The sequence below is a fragment of the Sesamum indicum genome, linkage group LG1 (genome assembly GCF_026168435.1).
Source record: "Sesamum indicum cultivar Baizhima isolate 11 linkage group LG1, ASM2616843v1, whole genome shotgun sequence".
NCBI lineage: Eukaryota > Viridiplantae > Streptophyta > Magnoliopsida > Lamiales > Pedaliaceae > Sesamum > Sesamum indicum.
The window spans coordinates 9066294-9073858 of record NC_142657.1 but is presented as its reverse complement, the minus strand read 5'-3'; the positions used below and the strand labels follow the sequence as shown (position 1 = coordinate 9073858).

The window sequence follows — 7565 nt, the reverse complement described above, 5'->3', positions numbered from 1 at the left end:
GGTTGTGTATGGCAGCTCTAGAGTTAGATCCCTTGTCCATGGCTACAGTCAAACCATCTCCAAGGCTAGACTTGTTCTTATTGTATTGCTGTAGTTGCTCAACCACACTTTGGAGTTGCTGTTGAACATTCAGTAAGTTGTGTTCAACATTCAGTACTGATGTCTGAAGGTTCTCCTGCACTTCCATCATTTGATCTGGACGCCCATAGATTTCATCTTCACTTGCTTGTCTTTTTGCTCTTGTATTTCTTTCAATCTTGTTCCATCAGCCATTGTTGGAGGATTGTTTTGTGTGTTTGAGGTTCAAGGAAGTGATGTATTATTACCTAACAACTAAATAGATTAGAAAAACCACTTATAATTTGTCATATGATAGTGATGTAGAATTTATAATCCATGACACAATATCCCTTCCTAACTTTTGACTCACAACATTGTCAAAATCAAAAACCAATAAAAGAAAAGTGGCAAAATATCAAATTTGCTTTCATTGAGAGTCGAAGTCAAGACCTCCCGCTTGCTAAACAGGTGCTCTAACCAACTGAGCTATGAAAGCTCATGAACCTCAGTTTCTTATGAACTAGATTATTTGTATTAGAAGAAAAGACTCTGAGGACATTTTCTACAGGAATAAAATATAGAAACAGTTGAATAAGAGAAAAGTTGAGTTGAGATAAGAGCTTGGGATGCACATAACCTTCCATTAGTAATTTCCCCTTAAACATTACTTTGTTTCACAAAGACAACACTACTTTGATTCAAAGTTGAACCAAAAGACAATTACCAAAAAATGAACAAGAATAGAATCATCAACTTTATTAACAAAGCCATACACACACTCTCATTGTTCTATGAAAACATAACATTTGTTCCATTTACACAACGTAGATTGATTGACGGTTGAGTTGATCCTATCACTCAATTTAGTAATATTTTATTATTCATACTAAAATAGAAAAATCAAATTCAACATAACACAAATTGAATAAATTAAAAAAAATAGTAATTCTATTTCTTCAGTATTGCAAATTACAAAAATATTTATCTTGAAAAAGAAAATAAAATTTCAAATAAATATCTTTGTTGTGCTGATCTTGATGATGATTTCAGGTTTGTGGGATGCTGATCACTCGCATGAATCTGCCTCAATTTACAAATTCAAACTTTCTTCGAAGCTGCTCTCACTTTGAAGGTTTACCGTCAGCAATCCATTATCAGAACTGTATGGTGAAGTCCTCATCTTTCTTGTCTACCTTACAGCACCTTGGTCTTTTGCTTGAAAATGGCTCCAAACAAGCCATCTCTTCTTTCTTTTGATTCTTATACTATCCCCCCAAGGTACAATCCTCAATGGATCCTCCTGTCGTGCATTTTGATTAGTCTGAGCGGTGGAAACTCAACATTTTCTTTGAATACCTGCAGAGGATATTGATAAGTATGGTCTCCGTTGGTCATGAACAAGAAGAGTGGTATGGAATGGAAGTTTGAGGAGTTTTGCCTACTTTTATTGGGGAGACGGTATATATTCGCACTGCATTACGCCTAACGACACTTGAATGGTTTTGTTCTTCAGCACTCTTGAAAGGGATGCTGCAACAGTATACAGTTTAAACATTAGAATCTGTATCAGATAGTTGTTGTGTTTATGTTGGAAAAAGAAGAGGTTGTAAGGAATGAAGTGAACCTGTGTTAAATGCATATACGGCGCATTCTCCATCCTCAAGAAACTCGATATCAAGAGGATTTTGCAGATGTTTAACCCAACACATTTGAGAAAAGACTATACCAACTGAATAGAGTATTTGTTTGAATCACATAATTCATTAATCACATCAAAAACAGTATTTTGATTCAATAAGTTGAAACAAACCATCATTGTCATCAAACACAGAAAAGAAGAAAATCATCAACTTTATTAACAGAGTCTCATTGTTCTACAAAAAGATAACATTTGCTCCATTTACACAAAATACACTGACTGATCAGTTGAGTTGACTACATTTCTCATCAGCTTCCACAATACTCAACACATTCTTTCTGCCCGCAGTCCGACGAAGTGCTCTGCGATGAGCTCCAGAAGGCTCCAGGTAGTAAATCCGTATTGATCGGCACTGTTAGGTTTTGTTCCCTCCTCATTGTAGCTGTTTTCATTCCTTGTTCTAGAGAATGGACCACCAGTACATCTATCAACTTTTGATCAGCTAACTTGGAAGAGTTTCATAAACATAATTTTCAAGAACAAATTATCTTTAAACAGTAATATCAACTGCAGCCACAGCCAGGAAAAGTGTAAAAACTAACAACACACCAGAAAGTACTCCACATAACAATTATGGCCAGCCGCTACACACAAATTATATTTATCAGATCATATGCACAAACTGTTGAAAAGACACTGTTTAGCACTTCTTTATTCATTCTTAACAGCCGTAATTATACTAGAAGATTGATTAAGAAAGTAGAAATGAGGGCTAAAGCACCAAAACCCCAACATTCCTTCTCTTCTTTTCTTTCTTCTTTCAGCTATCCAAAACGTCTACTAATAACATGAAAGCTCGATAGCACAGCTAAATCACCATAACTTGAAATACTATTTATGAAAATAAAATACACAATGGAGACAATTTCTATGAATAGCAAAAGTCAGGAGAACCCTTACTTGCACATAACTGAAAATTTTTGCATTGTTTGCAAACCAAACGATTTCAGCAACCATCATAATGCAGCAGCAGCAGTGCGCGCAGGCATGCTATATGTGTACCATATGAAGCCTTCCTTCATGGCAGATATTGTTTTACTGATCTACATAAATAAAGTAAGTTTGAGAACCAAGATATTTCCAGCAACCATCCAACTCAATTTCTTTTCCTTTTTTCTAACACTTTCTTCTCTACTGCTCCGACTTTACAAACCCTAAATAAAGTAATAAAAAATCGAGAAGTTGAAAAATGTGGGTATGGATGGGGTTTGATGGTGGGAAGCGAACAGTAGTTTTGAGGGTTTTTACCAGTGGGGTTTTCTTTTTTGGATTTTTGTGTCGCATCCATCTCCAATGCCGCTTCTCCTGGATGTGCTGATTGGTAAAAGAAACACATCTTCGCTTCCATCAATCCGAGTAATAAACCCTCCGCCAGTGGTAATAAACCCTAACCCCTCTATTGGTGTTTCCTCTCTATTTTTGAGGGATTTTTAGAAAATCCTTCTTTTGCCCCTGCTTTTTGGGGTTGAGAAGTAAATAGAGGGATGAAAGGAGAAATGTAGGTGAAGGGGTTTTTACAAATGAGAGGAAGGAAAGATGGGAGGATATTAAACTTCTTTATTCCTTCAAGAATCTCTGGTTCTTGTGTAGAGAAATCCAAGAAAACAAGAAATACAAGAATAAAGAACCTATTTCCCATCCGCACACCAATCCAGGCCATCGTTAATACAAACTAAGATTTCATTTTCCTGTTGACATTTATATATTTCGTAATCGGGATCAGGAATGTGTGTAGATGGATGGTTGTATAGAGTGAGATTTGTCCAGTTTCAAAGATTGAACAAAGAAAGAGAGGAGATTGAAGAGCGTCTGAAGATTCTTGAAGGAGTTCAGTTCACATTTTGAAAACGATACTTCCAAGAAAGCAAGAGAAAAAAAGAAAATGTTATAAACTTAGACAAATTCTAAGTTTATTGGCCTATCACTCTTAATAGAATATAAAGAAATAATATATGTATTTCTCCAACCAACTTTCTTATTCACTCAAAAAATCACTTTACAAATGAAATACATGGTGGTATCTATAGATCACCAAAATTGTGGTTACAAAATACATCAAAACTATTTTAATTACAAATTATAATGGGTGATACAAAAGGGTGTATAACATAATGGGTATTAAAAATGAATATGAAGAGGTGTATGCATTCATATATACATATTATATATAATACTCCCCCTTGAATGCATACCTCTTTATCATATACATCCTGCCTCGTTAAAAACCTTGTTTGGAAAAATTCAATGGGATAAAAATCAAGGCTAAGGAAATGAGTACAGTTGTATAATCTCCCCCTCAATTGATACTGATGTACGAGTTGTACGAGTTGTTTGAACACGTTGTACGGAAATGAGTACAGTTGTACAGTTGTACTGGTCGCATGCCAATAAACTGTACGAGTTGTTTGAACACGTTTATTGGTAATGCCTTCGTAAACAATCTGCTAAGTTCTGACTTGATGAAATTTGTTGAACATCAACTTTGCCTTCCACTTGAAGCTCGTGAGTGGAGAAAATTTTTGGTAATATGTGCTTGGTTCTGTCGCCTTTAATATAACCATCCTTGATTTGGGCGATGCATGCTGCATTGTCTTCATATATTACTGTGGGACTTTTCTCGATTATTTCCAGTCCACATGACTCATGCACATAATGTATTAATGATCTAAGCCATACACATTCACGCCCAGCCTCGTATAATGCAATTAATTCTGCATGATTTGATGAGGTGGCTGCCAAAGTCTGTTTGGTTGAACGCCATGAAATAGCAGTTCCACCATACATGAATACATATCAGATTGAGACATAGCTTTATGTGGATCAGATAAATACCCCGCATCTGAACAACCAACTAATTTGATTGTTTTCACATCATCATGCCTTTCAAAATATAATCCCATGTCACTTGTTCCACGTAAATAATGTAGAACGTGTTTAACACCATTCCAGTGTCTCTTTGTTGGTGTTGAGCTATATCTTGCTAGTAGATTAACTGAAAATGCTATATCTGGTCGGGTATTATTAGCAACATACATCAATGTACCAATTGCACTAAGATATGGTACTTCTGGACCCAAAATCTCATCGTTATATGCTGGAGGACGGAAAGGATCTTTATTAACATCTAGCGATCGAACTACCATAGGTGTACTCAATGGATGAGCTTTGTCCATATGAAAATGCTTAAGGACTTTTTCTATATAGTTCGATTGATGAATGAAAATTCCACCCTTAGTATGTTCGAACTGCAGGCCGAGACAATACTTTGTAGTGCCTAAATCTTTCATCTCAAACTCACTTTTTAAGTAATCAGCTGCTTGTCGAAACTCTTCAGGAGATCCAATAATATTCAAATCATCAACATACACAGTTATGATTACAAATCCCGACTCTGTCCTCCTTATGAATAAACATGGACTTATTTGAATATGGTAAAATCCTTTCTTTATTAAGTTTTCACTAAGACGATTGCACCACATACGTCCTGATTGTTTAAGTCCGTACAAGGACCTTTTAAATTTGAGGAGTACATATGACGAGACTTTGACTGTAATGCTTCAGGCATTTTTAATCCTTTTGGGATTCTCATATAGATATCTGTATCCAATAACCCATAAGCTGCATTTGCAGCTGTTCAATTACTGATAAACTGCTCAAAAATCTAAGTATGGTTGCATCCACTACAGGTGAATATGTTTCAGTATAATCAATTTCGAGCTTTTGAGTAAAGCCTTGGGCCACAAGTCTAGCTTTGTACCTTACAACTTCATTTCGTTCATTTCTCTTGCGTATAAACACCCACTTATAGCCAACAGGTTTGACATCTTTTGGTGTTGGAATTATTGGTCCAAATACTTCTCGCTTATTTAGCGAGTCTAGCTCATCTTGTATGGCCCTTTTCCAACTTTTCCAATCATTTCGATGTCTACCTTCCTCCATAGTTTGAGGATCATTTTCATTTTCATCCATGATTTGGACGGCTACAGAATAGGGAAAAATATCATTCATTTCAATTTCTTTTCGATACCAACCTAAACTGTTATGAGCATAATTAATAGACATCTCGTAACTGTCCTCGAGATCTTGCTCATTACTTTTAGAGTCATCAGATAAAACAGCTTCAGGGATTTTATCCTTTGAGACACTAGTGGTCACATTAGCATCGTGATTAATTGAGACGATATGTTCCTTTCTCTTTCGAGGATTTGCATCTTTAGAGCCAAGTGGTCTACCATGCTTCCGCCGTATTTGTGATTCAGATGCATTTGATTTATTTAGAATCGCTTCACGGACTTCTAAACGAGCTGGAACATTTTCAGTCGGAATATATGATTTTGTGACATTTTTGGTATCTATGAATGCTTCTGGTAGCCTATTTGCAACACTTTGCAAATGTATGATCCGGAACTTCAAGTTAACTATTATTTGTCCGTGGATCCATAAAAGATATAGATGTTGCATTCCATACAATATCCTTCCTTTTTATCTCCTTATCTACTCCCCCTAATGCCGAGAATACTATCTCATTAAATTGACAATCCAAGTACCTAGCAGTGAATTGATCATCGGTCATTGGTTCAAGGTACTTAATAATTAAGGGAGACTCAAAACCAACATAAATTCTCAGTCTCCGTTGTGGCCCCATTTTAGTTCGTTGAGGAGGGGGTATCGGGACATACACCGTACAACCAAAAACCTTTAAATGAGATATATTTGGTTCTCTTCCGGAGACCAATTGTAATGGAGGAAATTTATGGTAAGCGGTAGGTCTAAGATGAATTAGAGCCGTTGCATGCAAAATTGCATGTCCCCATGCCGATGAAGGCAATTTTGACCTCATCAATAAGGGTCTAGCCATTAATTGTAACCGCTTAATTAACGACTCTGCCAGGCCGTTTTGAGTATGTACGTGAGCAACTGGATTCTCCACAACTATCCCAATTGATTGACAATAATCATTGAACGATTTAGAAGTAAATTCTCCCGCATTATCTAACCTTATCCTTTTAATAGGATAATCAGAAAAATGAGCTCTCAATTTAATAATTTGGGCTAACAGTCTTGCAAAAGCAATATTTTGTATTGACAATAAGCTTACATGTGACCAACGTGTTGATGCGTCAATCAACACCATAAAGTATTTAAATGGCCAACATGACGGTGTTATTGGCCCGCATATGTCTCCTGGAATTCGTTCAAGAAACATAGGAGATTTTACATTCACTTTTGTCATAGATGGCTTTGTAATTAATTTTCCAAGAGAACAAGCCGAACATATAAAATCACTTTTAACAAGGAACTTCAGGTCCTAGTGGGTGTCCACGTGAATTTTCAATGATCCTATACATCATTGTTTTACCTGGGTGGCCAAGTCTATCATGCCACAAAGTAAAAATACTTTGATCAACTAACTTCGGGTTAGTGATACTATGTGTTTCAACAGAGTTTATCAATGTGCCATATAAGCCAGAAGTATATGTTCTCATTCTTTCTAAAACTTGCTTCTGGCCAGTTTTATATGTTGTAAGGTATAGATATTCGATACCATTTTCATTTATGTTTTCAATATGAAAACCATTGTGTCGAATATCCTTGAAACTCAATAAGTTCCTTTGTGATTTACTAGAATATAAGGCATTATTGATATGTAATCTTGTTCCTTCAGGTAACAAGATAGTAGCTCTTCCGGAGCTTTTAATAAGATTACTAACTCCTGAAATAGTACTCACATTTGTTCTTATCATTAACAAACTTGAGAAAAATTTCTTCTTTCTCAAAATTGTATGCGTAGTGGCACTATCAACAA

The 7565-nt window shown here is 35.9% G+C and overlaps 1 non-coding gene across 1 annotated transcript; it reads right to left on the bottom strand.

Annotated features, from left to right (window-relative positions):
* Positions 1 to 482: 482 nt before the first annotated feature.
* TRNAA-AGC (transfer RNA alanine (anticodon AGC)) lies at positions 483 to 556 on the bottom strand. Its single transcript has one exon. It is a non-coding gene; the product is annotated as a tRNA-Ala (tRNA).
* Positions 557 to 7565: the final 7009 nt, after the last annotated feature.